General features: G+C 44.5%; 1 protein-coding gene across 2 annotated transcripts in view; it reads left to right on the top strand.

The window, feature by feature from the left end:
* The first annotated feature begins 650 nt into the window (after positions 1-650).
* Dh44 (corticotropin-releasing diuretic hormone 44) overlaps positions 651-13,745 on the top strand; it is a 183,749-nt gene continuing 170,654 nt past the window's right edge. For both annotated transcript variants that reach the window (XM_075894731.1, XM_037426321.2), the window contains exon 1: positions 651-845. The gene's annotated coding sequence lies outside the window, so the exon portion shown is untranslated. The remainder of the gene's footprint in view (positions 846-13,745) is intronic.

A 13,745-nucleotide genomic window follows, 5' to 3' on the forward strand; every position in this document is an offset into this window, starting at 1 on the left:
ACTTTTTTGGAGTCCTGATCATTACACAATCTTATGAGTCACAGCTCAAGAGCGGATCTTTAGAGAGCGTTTGGCGAGCGAGTTCACCTCAAAGAGCAGCGCGTACTCTTTTCTCACAGAGCATCAGAGGATACTGTTTCAGATGTGAAAATATTTCTGCTTCAAGTTGAGTAGCAGCGATCTGTTCTCCAGTAATCCCAGTGCGATGCCACATCGGCAGCGCATATTTGTCCGCGGTGGATATTACGAGGCTGTAGCTCCTTTCACGCCCATAGAAACAATTTAGGAAGAAGAGCGGCACGCTTTCTCATCTCTCTAGCCGATATCGTAGTTTAGGTGCCGTCGGCGAAACCATGGTCGTCAAAGGCAGGCTAAACTTACGCATTATTCCTGCCCGGAAACCAAAGAGCGTAGTTATTGGCAAGCGACGCGAACTGTATGAGCCGGGGGCTGGTGCTTTTCCAGGTCTTGCATCAGGAGGGATGAGTGGAGGGAGCTGCCTTAAAGTGCGGGAGGAAAGGAGCAACATGGTGGGAGAGAGGTCAGGAAAGGAGGTGTGCGCGACCTGGGCGCATGCGCAAAGTGGTTCTTCCGATGCAGCCAATAAAAAGCGAGCTTTATTAGAAAAGGGGCAGCCCCGGTGAGTGGGACTCGGGACTGCGGCGGCGACCACACGGGTGCGAAAAATTTGCTGCCGGGCCTCGCTCGAAAGTCTTTCTTTTTTGGCGGGACTCGCCGGCGTGTGCTGGCGCTTGTCCTCGATCGAGGCCGTCTTTACCGGAGGTCCCGCTTGGGCCGCTTTGTCCTCACGAGAAGGAAAACGTTTGTCCTCACGAGAAGGAAAAGTGAGTGTTCTTGGTCAGCTACTGTCTGACATTTTTTTTGTGTGTGTGATTATGAATGCGAATCACAGGAGTCAATTATACGTATAAGGATAGAGATGTCACAAATAAACAAGATTCATATAATTGGTGGCCCACTTTGACCATTTAGATTTGATGGTTTGGCTTAATACTGTTTTGTGAAGTGGTATTATTTTGCAAGATTCAAGTTTTACGCACCGCAATACTTTATAGGAATGTGAAAATTTAGCTCAAATAATGTTTTTTTTTGTCAGAACACGGGTCATCGTAGCCTCATTTCAAAATAAATAAGAGATACTCGCTGCATGATTTGTAACTTTCTGAAATTGGTTTTGTAACGTTAATATGCTGTCTTCAAAGACAATAAGAAATCCAACTTCTTCAGTTGACAACGGCCAGACATTCCGATTAAGCGGGTCTAAAACTCAGCCTCCGTTTGGAGCAATAACTTGTGGAGGTTTCACCATGTGACGGCACTTGTATTTGCTGACATTCCACATCAGTGATTCGGTATTTTTCATTTTTGTATTTAGATTACTATATCTTAGAGCACCATTCAGTACAAAGATTTCGGAAGCTTTCATACTGTTCGCTGTCTGTTGAACCCGTCACTTGATGCAGAATTTCACATTTGAAAGCAGCCTCATTTACCTAACGATGTTCTTCGCTCCGCTTGTAAATCAACGAAACAGGTGACAGCGCTATTTATTAAGTTGATACGATGGTTGAGAGCGCTGCTAATGGCATCGGAGGATGTGAGCCAAACACTGGCTGCGCTTGTGCTGATGGAAAAAAAATAGTGTAAGAGAATGCCTGGTTTCACGAACACTTTCAGATCAGAGTGCCAATCCCTGTGTCGGAGAAAATTTAAAGGAGTCTTTGCATCGCGTTATTCTTTGTGGTGATCGGGCCAGTCATTAGTGCCGATAATATTCGCTCTATCAAGCCACACGATTTCAAGAGTTTTGTAAGCTGCTTCGAGCATACAAAACAGTATACAGACGACTATTTCCACTTATTTGCTCAGAACAACATAAAGAAAAGAACATTTACTATACTTTGGTTCCCATAATAAAAACAAGTAAACCGTCAACTAAGGTCATTGCCGCCATGGCAGCCTGCACACCGATCTACGAACGGCGAAAGTCTCGTTTTAGACCAATGAAAATGCTTGTATGGATACCCTAAAAAAAAGATAACGTATTCCGGCATAATGTCAGGTGCAATTAGATATGTCTGTGCAATGTGCAGCGTCGCGCAAATGTCTTCCTGCTAAGATATTTTCAATACTGCACAGCTTCTCGATAGTTCAAAATGATTGCGTCGGCATAACAATAATTTGTCGCGTGCATACAGAAAAATACAATCGTCACTGTAACAGCGTAGCGCAGCGGATGACAATCTACCAGTTTTTATATTATCTATAGAGTTGCGCTGTGTCATGCGTTGGAATAAAATTTTGCCAGATTCCCCCTCTTGGCTTTGAGTCCCGAACAATAAAAATATTAATGCTGTGGATTTATGTGGCACGACTATTTTCTAAATGATTTGTACTTCGATTAACATTTTGTCAGAAAATGTCTCAATGTACCTTCTCGCGTAACCGCACACTAAACTATGCGATAAAGTTGCTCAAACATGCCGCATTAGCCATCATTTTTAACAATCGGCATATTAGACGGAATATTATTGCGTTAATCTTTACCGCACTCCCTTTGAAAATATCGGAATCAACTTTGAGAAGAACCGTTCTTCTTTAGCGTGTAGTTTTTCCAGAATTTCGCACTTCATTAACGTTTTGAGCAATGAACCCCACTCGTAAATGAATGCGACAGACTGGCTATTTAGAATCACTCAATGCGAAATAACTTCTCGCGCATTTGTTCCAACATGTTCCGGACCAAATAGAAATGGCAGAAAATGCATCCGCTTAGAAACATTTTTCCCACAAATATCATTTTGAAGCATACTTGCTCTGCAGCCTCGAGGAAAGTGAGTGCGATTCCGCAACACCACCTTCTTAACCTAAAAGCACCGTGCCGACCAGCAGTAAGAAAATTTTCGCCTGGAAGCTGGTGAGTGCGAATAAGTGAATATCGCGATGACTGCTGAGAAAGACCTATGGTTACGCTTTACTTATAGAGGCACGAGTGGTCGAGCACACAGGTGCCGAAGGGAAGGAATTCCCTCAGTGCAAACGAGGACGGAACGAAAATCGCGACTGTTCCATCCTCGTTTTCTGTGCAGTCTCCGGCGTAAGTTGATAATGGCCGATTTCACACGAGGCGACCGAACGCAGTTTACTTTGAGAAAACAACTCTGCGATTACCCTATAATGATTTTGCGGATTTGAATACAATGCATCCCTCTCAAATAAAGCGAAAGCGATTGTAACATCGTCTCAATGCACGTTCGCCATTGCACAATTCACGTTGCGTTGTGATGCCCAACTACGCACAACATTATCGACAAACGCACTATCGGTGAACGTGATGAGCAAACTACAGGTTTGTTGGAAAAATGCAAATAAGCCCCAAAGACCCCGCAAGGGACTGGAAAATTATACAAGCTACTCAGCGAAACAAGAATTCCGAATTCGCTCATTACAAGCGGAACTCTGCAGCGGGGAGTAATTTGCTTCGGCGAAGTGTTGCGACGCGCAACGACAGAGCCTTGCTGCGTAAACGCACCCAGCCTGGGCCGTTCACCCTCTGCGGTCTTATTTGCTGCCATCACAAGCGGCGGGGGGCGCCATGTGGAAGTGCCCGAGATAATCCATCGCGAAAGGACTACGCCGCGTTGCACCGTGCGTTAGGGACGCACGTTTGCCCCACCTTTTTCTGTTGGCGGCGCTATTCAGTCGGGACGAAAAAAACAACCGAAACGTCGTTCAGGACGGAAGCCATTCGGTCGTTCTTTGGCAACGTTTCCAATAATGCATAACTACAGAATAGCACGTACCTCAGGCAGGAATGAAGAAACTGTGCGAGAAACGAAAGAGGGAGCAAGCAGAGATGTTTACATTAGCGCAAGTGGACTTTTTGTGTCTGTAGTCAGGGCGGTGATGCGGGGCTTAAGTCACACAAAAGGACCAATACAAGTGACTGTCAGAGTTGCCAAATTGATGTGACTCCAGAATCATCCCACATTTTCGTGACCTTGGTATAGAACTACGTCACTTTTGGAGAAAGAAAGCACATTCTCGTTTTAAAAATTCAAATATTAGTTGGTGAGAAACTCAAATTTAAAAATAAACCAGTGCTTTTTCTTGTAATGGCTTGGCTGACTACAAGCGACGCGCCTAGTACACTTCTGTCCTTCTATAGACTGTGTCGCTTCGAAGCACTTCTTTCAAGCAGCTCGTGTTTGAGACATAGACGGCAATTGTTCTATCTCACTTTTTTGTTTATTTGAAACCAACCACTGAAGGAGCCATCATTCACATTTAGGGAGCTAAAAGACGAAGCGTCCATAAAGCTTATGACATTTCGTTACAAAGTTTTTTCATGAAATAAGCCAAAGTAAAGCTTCCTTTTGTCCTCTGCACTGCTTGCGACCTTCATTGCTGCACTTAAAAATCCCGAGCGCACCTAAACACGAAGAGAATTCAATAAAAATAGGTGGCCTCTTCTAAGTCCTGAAAGCTGCCGGGAGATCAGGCATTCCCGAATCTCGAGCTGAGAGATGGTCAGCCCGCACTTCCAGTGCTCCGGGGTGGGGTCATTTCATTATTAATGATGACAATGAGGGCCTTTATGTATGACTCACACCCGGGTGATTGACCAGGAAAAACATATATATATATATATATATATATATATATATATATATATATATATATATATATATATATATATATATATATATATATATATATATATATATGTAGAGAGAGAGAGAGAGAGAGAGAGAAGGAACCGTCGTAGTTATATATATTATGAATTATAAAAAGGTTCTAAAAACTCAATTTTTACAATTTAAAAATTTTCTTTCAAAACCGCCCTGATTTGAATAAGAATCTTTCTAAAGTGGAACATATATCTCTGTGACAACGACCTAATGAGGAGGCTTCCAAAAAGAGGATATTGTAAGTAATGAAATCCAACATATTTCGAATAAAGGCCGCGTTAATTTTTTTTTCTCTCATTGCTATCCTTTTTCCTTGTCTGGTTGCCACGACTCGGAACACAACCACGTTTGCATCGCCAAGCAAAGGGGGCATTGAGGAGGAACGTATTTTGTCACACTACTGTAACATCACGCTCGTCATGTTTTTTTTTTTTTCGATGTCAAGAAGAAGTATGTAGAGAAGAAGGGCGAGAAGCAGCGTGGGGCCCACAACGTCTCTTTAGGTGTGAATGATCTGCCGATTGGTAAAAAAAAAAACCGATGCAAAAGTTAGTGTTCAAACAAATGCGATTTCCCAGCATCGATACCCCACGCGAAAGTAGCGAATTTTCTATGCACGGCCTCATCTTTATATCGTGAGCATTTTAGTATTTGACCGCGTAAACAACCTTTGCGAGAAGCAAGGCATTGTGCATACCGGCGCACAGGCGAACACAGAAAGTTGTCCTCGCCCAATCCTGGCTTGCTTCGCTCGTTTGACGATCGTGAGGTTTGGCGAGCTCTGGGACCCAGCGTTTCGTATTCCATGGAAAGAACAAAGGTGTCCAAGTGGCAGTCATGGGCAATTTACCAGTAAGAAGTAACAGTGTTACAGCTACAGTTATCTAAGTAAAAAAGTGGCTCCGTTACAGTTACAGTTAGCGAGTTTCGAAAAATAACTTGTTACAGTTACAGTTACTCTGAAAAAGTGAAGGGGTTACTTTTACGTTACTGTACAAAATATTTAATAGATAACAAATCAAATGATAGTATTTATTTAATGAAAACCTACGAAGGCATGCGCGGTTAGTCAAAATTGCCCGTGGTAAAATACTAGACGCAGGAAACCTAGAAGATGGCTCAACACCAGCCTTCTTTGTGTACGCCTGATTATGTTGCGCCAATTTATTTGTTCATGCACCTTGGTTAAAATGGACTTAATTTGCAATTAATAGTAATGATCGTCCTTGCACACTAGACGTGGAAAGCGTAGTTGAAGCGCTGGAACGACAGCATTATCCTAGGATGTTTATTAGCGATACCCAGAATTGCTTGCGAAGAGGAATGCGGAATGCGTCACGAGTAAAGACGTTCAATGTGTCTATTTCCGATGTTCAAGGTGTATATGGCTCTACGTCCACTGGGTGCAAAGTTCTCCTGGAAATCTACAAGCACGATGTGGGGATTGCGACGCGACTTAACATCGGCGGAATGGCCAGGAAAGGATCGACAAATGGGGTATTGCTAAAACAAGTCGTGCAACGCGTTCTTTGACCTAAGCAATGCGATGACGCTAGCGCGTGAACGAAGTTTGGGAGGGGAGGCGGGAGAGAAAACAGCGAGTCGGAGTAAACCTTTTACAATCAGTTCCAAAGCGGTGTTAATGAATGATTCGCTAGCTCACGGTATTTGTGGCTCTCAACCGTATTGCGCTCTGCTATGTTCTAGCCGCCTGTCAAACAAGATTACCTCAGAGCCTTCATCGATATCGATATCATCGATATCATTCATCGATACACCAAGAGCAGAGATGGCAGCTCAAGTGACCAAAAGATATATATGTGAGAAAAACGGACTTGAACTTGGTCTTAGCGACCTCCACTCCCACGCTGCGAGGGGAGTGGTGTTGTGGAAAGGTGAAAAGTGGCGAGAAAATGGGAAAGTAACTTTAACGCTATTTCCCGTCACAGTTACTGCGTGAAAAAGTAACAGTGTTACAGTTACAAGTTCCTCTAACTTAAAAGTACCTAGTTACAGTTACAAGTTACTCAAAGCAGTAACTAGTTACCAGTAACGTGTTACTAGTAACTAGTTAGTGCACAAGACTGCCAAGTGGTGCACTGTCCCAACTAATACGAGCAGATCTAGAGGGTTTTGTTTCCCATGATCCAAATCTTAGTTTCCGCCATATTAACGACTCCGGATGCGTGGCAAAACTTATCAGTCTTTTTGAACACAACTTTGTCAGCTAAAAAATACGTTTGGTTGTCATCATAGCATAAAAAGATTTAGGACTAAGCGTTATTAAAACATTACAGTTGGTTCCAACATAGCGACCGTGCAAATACAGTATCGGGTTGATTTTGAGTCCGTGAGTGTTGGTTTGGTTTCGAATTTTCATCTTTTGGGCTATAAAGTGTTCGTTGTTTGCGTCTCAATTCCATCCGATGCTCCCGGGATAGGTTAGTGACACTCTTTACCTTTTGAGAAAATAACTATTGTGAATTAGAAGGGTACCAGATCATGCTAGTTTGTAGCGATTCGTGGTGCTGGGTCTCCTCTGAAGAATGTGGAAAGAACGTGTTTTACTTATGTCCCACTTTTTAAGAGGAGCGCTATCATTACTTGAACTTCAGATCTCGCATACAAATAAAAATCAATACAAACCATTTCCGGCGCAGAAGCGGAACGGCAATTTTTGCGATGTAACGAAGCCAAAACGTAAATCATTTCGGTCTGACACCATCCCCCTTGGCGAACCGAGAAATCGTCGGTTGTATCGTGTCAGCAAATTTTAATAAGATTTCACTACCATTTGCTGACTTCCGCGAGGTACATGATCTCTTGGTGCATTTGAAGTCTTTTATTGTGAACCAATCGAGGTGAATTTTTACAAATGTCTTGGCGTCATACTTGAATGGCGCTCTCTAGCGACAGAAGCGCCACCTCGGTGACCATCTGCGCAGTATAGTGCAGCAGCAACAGAGCAGGAGCCTCACAAGCGAAGCTGCTGTGACCTTGAGAAGTACGTTGGTTTGGGCTAGTTGGTTCATAGTGCTCACATAGAAAGGGCAGCGCAAAAACTCGGGAAAAAGAAGGACAGTATAGAGACAGCCGGCCTTGAACAACTGGCGACGCAGCATGTTTTGGCCACCCCGCCGCGGTGGTCTAGTGGCTAAGGTACTCGGCTGCTGACCCGCAGGTCGCGGGTTCGATTCCCGGCTGCGGCGGCTGCATTTCCGATGGAGGCGGAAATGTTGTAGGCCCGTGTGCTCAGATTTGGGTGCACGTTAAAGAAGCCCAGGTGGTCAAAATTTCCGGAGCCCTCCACTACGGCGTCTTTCATAATCATATGGTGGTTTTGGGACGTTAAACCCCACAAATCAAATCATCAATCAGCACGTTTTGGCCACCTGGGTTGTGCTACAATGGCTGCCCATGAAAACCATGTAACACTCGCAAATGATTGCGCTCGCTTCCCAAAGAATTCCTTACTGAGCTTCGTTTACGACGTTCTCTCTCTCCTATATAGTGTACGCTCACAAGTGGCTTTATACCGCCTTTTAATTTATTGCAAATCGTCGTGGTGACATTATTATCGTCTTGAGAGTTATCTGTTTTACATATAAAAGACAAGCGCATGCGCACACAAGAGCGACCTTTGAACATGATTTCGCGCAGCCCATAGATGTTACGTGGACAGCCCCGCAACAGCGTAGCTGGTGAGCGCACCTCTGTCTTCAGTCGTGTACGCATTCCATGACATTCGGAAATTTGCGCATTTGCCTATGACAATTTTTTTTTTTTTGGCGCACGAAGCAAAAGGTGGCTCTCCCCTTCCCGCTACCTTGGTACTTAACCCCATTGGGGCTATGCTTCACTGATTTCCGTCTGATGCTGAACTTTACACTCCTGAAGTACTCCTCTTCGCTTCACTCGCTCTCGTTTTTCGTTATGCATGGCTTATGTTAGGCTGCTTGGGACACACCCGCTTTTCGTGGAACAAGCAAGAAGGCAGTGCTGTCGTGAATCAGGTGACTTCAAGTCTCAGCGGTCCATCCACCAGAGAAGGAGCAGAAATTCGGCTGATCAGGGACATGGCCCGACTGGGTAGCACGCTTCGAAGACTCTGTTTTGTAACGCAAGGCGAGGAGGTAGAGACCGGGGACAGAGAAGATGGCACGAACATCAGCAGCGGTCCATGACCACGGTTAGGTGTTGCATTCCTGAGAACTGCTACAGCGACGACGTCCCACACTGACGAACAGTGACCACCTCGTCACGACCACGCATAGGAGACACTGGCGGTTTCGAGATGTTTACTCCATGAGAACCGCGATGATCCCACGCTGTGCAACCCCGCTCAACAAAGGGTTGTGCCTCCGTCTCGGCCTCCTTGAAACCCAACCACAGAAAGGACAACGTCATGCTTCGTGTTTCCAACCAAGCGCCGATATTGGGTTGAAATAATTCTGGCAGACAGATGGGCGTCTGCTGGGGCCAAGCGTAATAATATGCCGTGCTGTCCTCAACGCGTCGAACACAAACACATGGGCGGCCTGCGTGCGCCCCCGGCCAAACGCCAGATAAGCCGCCAAGTTAATGGCTACGTTAGAAATTAAAAGCATTAAATATTTTCATCTTTTAATTTAATTTTAGTACACAACACTTCTATCACACGATTTGAGTTGATATCCGTGACAATAGGTTTTCGACCGGCTTTTTTTTTCAGCTTTTACAAATGGCGACTGTGTCGAATTGTCTTAAGACGTACGCGACAGGCATGTGACGTTATTCATGCAGTTACCTGTGAATAATATTCGTCATACCCACAAAAAGCTTGTTCATTCGAGTTACCGTAAGAAAGAAGTGAGGCACGCGACAGAGTGTCTCATTGCGTGCTTATTTTCTCGACGCTCGTCCACCATTTATTTTGCAGTGCGAAAGCAGCAATGGATAACTTCGCTTACAATGGTAGCTGTCTTAAGGGCCTCGTGGGTTTATCAGCATGTCATGTATTGACGGTCTATCATAAACGGCGAGAGAGGAATCGCATAGGGAGGAAGATTATTACCGCTGAGGGGCTTCGCGACGTCTCACAGTCACGCTTTGCCATGTATAGCCGAGGTCACAAACAGGTATGCCATCATGCAACGCGAAGATGGGGCTCCGATCCAATGAAGAAGACTGGAGCAACAACAAAACATGCAAGTGCGCCACGAGTGAACGGGAAGAAGCCTCACAGTGCTGCAGCGAGAATGGCCCGCAGTATGCACCTGACGCCTCGGGCAGGAAAACGGTCTCGTCAAGATGCAGATTCGCGGCAAGGGTCCTTGCAATGGGCGTAACACCGCTTCCGTGGTAAACACCAGTGCCCGAGGATCGACGTCACCTATCCCAGTTTCCTTTGTTGCACACCATGCACGCGAGCAGCGGATCGTTCGTCCGTCACGCTGTGGCACTCGGTTTTTCATTCTTCGGCAGCTTCCACGAATCTCAGGTTTTGGGCATCCAGAAGTGCCGCTGTGGCCGCTCACTACTTGATCATAAGGCTCACTGATGCACAATCATGCAGTTCCAAAGGGCAAATCGGAACGTAGCGCTACGATACACTCAAGCCTTCGTCGCCAACAAGGTTATTGCGGAAGACGCAAAGGCCGTCTTCCGTGGCCAACGCTGTTCTTGCGCTTCTGCGACACACGTTTGCTGCGCTCTGAGGATTGTTGTAATCGAGCGCGTTGCATGCAGTCAAGTGTGACGCCATTCATCCAGAGAAATCTGATTCGTTGAATTGAACCACAAAGTTGAAGAGAGCACGCAGGGTCAATGGATGCTCGAGGTCCGTGCACATTGAAAGACGCCCAATTGTTGAGATAACCTCCTGTCTTGGCGCACTGCCTAAACGGCGATCGCCATATATGAGAAATATTAGTTGTGAATACCCTGCTTCACCGTGTATATATGGACGGGGCACCAGTGTCCTGTCTACCTTTTTTGTTGTTGTCCCGTGCGCAGTTTGCGTAATAACAAGACGTTTTTTGCTATGTTTGTTTCCGAGTGCGCAAGTAGAAATCCCAGGCGCTAAATCCTGATAAGTGGTGAGATATCGCCTGCGGGAAGGCAAAGACTCAACTCGAAGAATGTCGCATCTTCTCCCAAGAACGTGAGCAGAATGCGAGAAGCACTGGGCAGGAGGCAAGACGAAAAAGAAAGACGAATGTGCCGTTCCATTCCGCGTGAGGTATGCACAAGATTCCTCTGTGCTGCGGCCATTGCGTAGACTGGAAGATGCGCCAATGTCAGACTACAAATTGCGGAGAGAATGGCCGATTAACAAACTTGAGTGCTCGTGGCATGCAGCATTTGCGAGAGACGATCTCGGAGGAGCTTGATACACACGAACAAAAGACTAACCCTGGAGGCGCATCATACTAACAGAAACAGAGCGAGGTGCATCTTCACTCAAGCAATGAAGGCATTCGATCCCCGATTATCGCACTCACGCTCGGTAAATAGATTGTGGTATACCTTTCGTATTTTTTTTCTCACAACCAGCTTTCTTTGCAAATGTGGGTACATGATCCTGCCTGTATCGTATGCAATAAGACTGCAGTTGAATAGAATGGAACCTTCGAGTTGAGATTAGACCTGGGCGCCGGTACTAAAATCGCCGGCGCGGGGTTTTTCGGATGGGCGTCAGCGCGGCGCGGGAAGGGAAGAGGGGGGGATGCAAGAGTTGGTCAGAATAAAAATTGGTCCGTAGAATAATAAAAAAAATATGTCCCGGAAAGGGCGAAGTAGAACAAGCGTGACAGGTACAAGTCTTAATGTTATTTATTTACCAATACTGCAGTTTTGGTTTTTGAGACATAGCAGATGTAAATACAAATGTTGAGCACCTTGAAAAAACACAATTTAACGAAATGCACGATTACACAATTTTCTAAAGCTTCTCCGACCCGACAGGGTATGAGAAGCTTTCAAAAATCAGGCTTTAATCAGGCTGATTTCGTAAATCCACGTTCTGCAATGAAAGAAAAAAAAAACGGAAACAAATCAGAATATATCTAACGGACACAATATTTAAGGGATCATTGAAAGAGTAAAAAATGAGCTTGTTGGCAGGGATTCATCAATATATATATCCAAGGTACACATATCTGTTCAACACCACTCTGTCTATGCTGTCTTTTATCTCTCGTTTACCCATGACATTTTTTTTCAATGTGAAGCATTTCTTGCGAACTTCGGCGACTTGGAGCGTATCTATCTATCTATCTATCTATCTATCTATCTATCTATCTATCTATCTATCTATCTATCTATCTATCTATCTATCTATCTATCTATCTATCTATCTATCTGTCCATCTGTCTATCCATCTATGTATGTATGTATGTATGTATGTATGTATGTATGTATGTATGTATGTATGTATGTATGTATGTATGTATGTATGTATGTATGTATGTATGTATGTATGCATGCATGCATGTATGTATGTATGTATGCATGCATGCATGTATGTATGTATGTATGTATGTATGTATGCATGCATGCATGCATGCATGCATGTATGTATGTATGTATGTATGTATGTATGTATGTATGTATGTATGTATGTATGTATGTATGTATGTATGTATGTATGTATGTATGTATGTATGTATGTATGTATGTATGTATGTATGTATGTATGTATGTATCTATCTATCTATCTATCTATCTATCTAGCCACTTACGTTTGGTTGCTCTGGTGGTCACCCCGTTTACTTGGCGTGAACCAAAATTAGCATGGGATTTGGGACGTTAAACACCACATATCATGAAATCAAAATTAGCATGGGAGGGTAAGATGGTTTGATAATTATGACGCGCTGGTCAAGGCATAAATAATGTCACAATCCCGTCGCGTACATCGTGAAACACTTACCGCCAGACACTGGCACATAACCATGGGCTGGTAAGTGCCGCTGGTATGCGGGTATGTGCCACAGGTGATCGACACTTAGTATCCACCCAGTAACGAAGGGAACAAACATGGGCAATTTTAACGCACGAGCGTTATGAAATACCCAACATTGGTAGCGCCGACCCGACGAATGCAAAGAATAAATGTCAGTCTTAAGAAAAACCTGACATAGACAGCGATGACCCCCCAGCGAATGCAAATAATAAATGCCAGGGTCCCAGCAGGAATCAAACCCAAGCATTCTGCGTTGCAGTCAAGCATTTTACCACAGAGCTGCGCCAGGTCACGAAACTACTTTTCAAATAGACGCTAATCTTCGTGAAACGTCAATAGTGGTTGCAGTGCCGCCTACCCAATTTTAAAAACATTACATTTGTACTCTTTTGATACAGCCGGCACGTCGGGTTAACGTCAGTTGAGGTTAGTTACCATGCGCTGAAGTTGATTTGTGTAGCAGTGTCCAGAGCTAGCATCCTCGCGAGCATCAGCGCTTCATAACAGCTTCTGGTGTTGCAAATACGCATCTTCCAGTTAGCATCGTTGCGCTAGTGCAAACAGCTGGTTATATAAACATCTGCAACACTTCAACACATGTTTGTGCGTTCAACCTTGTTACATATATGCAGCGTCAGTCATTTCATGACGTGTCGCTCAATAAAAAAAATTGCAAAACGCGGTCACCTTCCCTCCGCATGCTTCGCATAACGTCGATTCTCAGGTACGTGGTATCTGCCGAATTTTTTACAAAGAATTCAAGAGATAAAGTAGCCGGTTTCGGTGGGCAAAAGATGCAATTAAGGATATAGATGCTACAACACTCAAACCAGTGTGAACTATATTATAGGACGACACAACTGCAAGTATCCCGATGGTTGGTGGGGAAGGATGCACCGATAAAACATTCGCGTACGAAGTGGGCTAGAAACGCTAGTCATAGCGACAAAATATGAACCTTAATACTTTTTTCACAGTTTCTAACATAGCCATGTCTTGACTGTGGTGAGGTGACCAAACAATCGACGTATATTGCAGTACGGAAAAAGCCGCACGCGCTGTCAAACCGCATTATTTTCTCGAGTTGC

This window comes from Rhipicephalus microplus, chromosome 5 (genome assembly GCF_043290135.1).
Source record: "Rhipicephalus microplus isolate Deutch F79 chromosome 5, USDA_Rmic, whole genome shotgun sequence".
NCBI classification, from domain to species: Eukaryota; Metazoa; Arthropoda; class Arachnida; order Ixodida; family Ixodidae; genus Rhipicephalus; species Rhipicephalus microplus.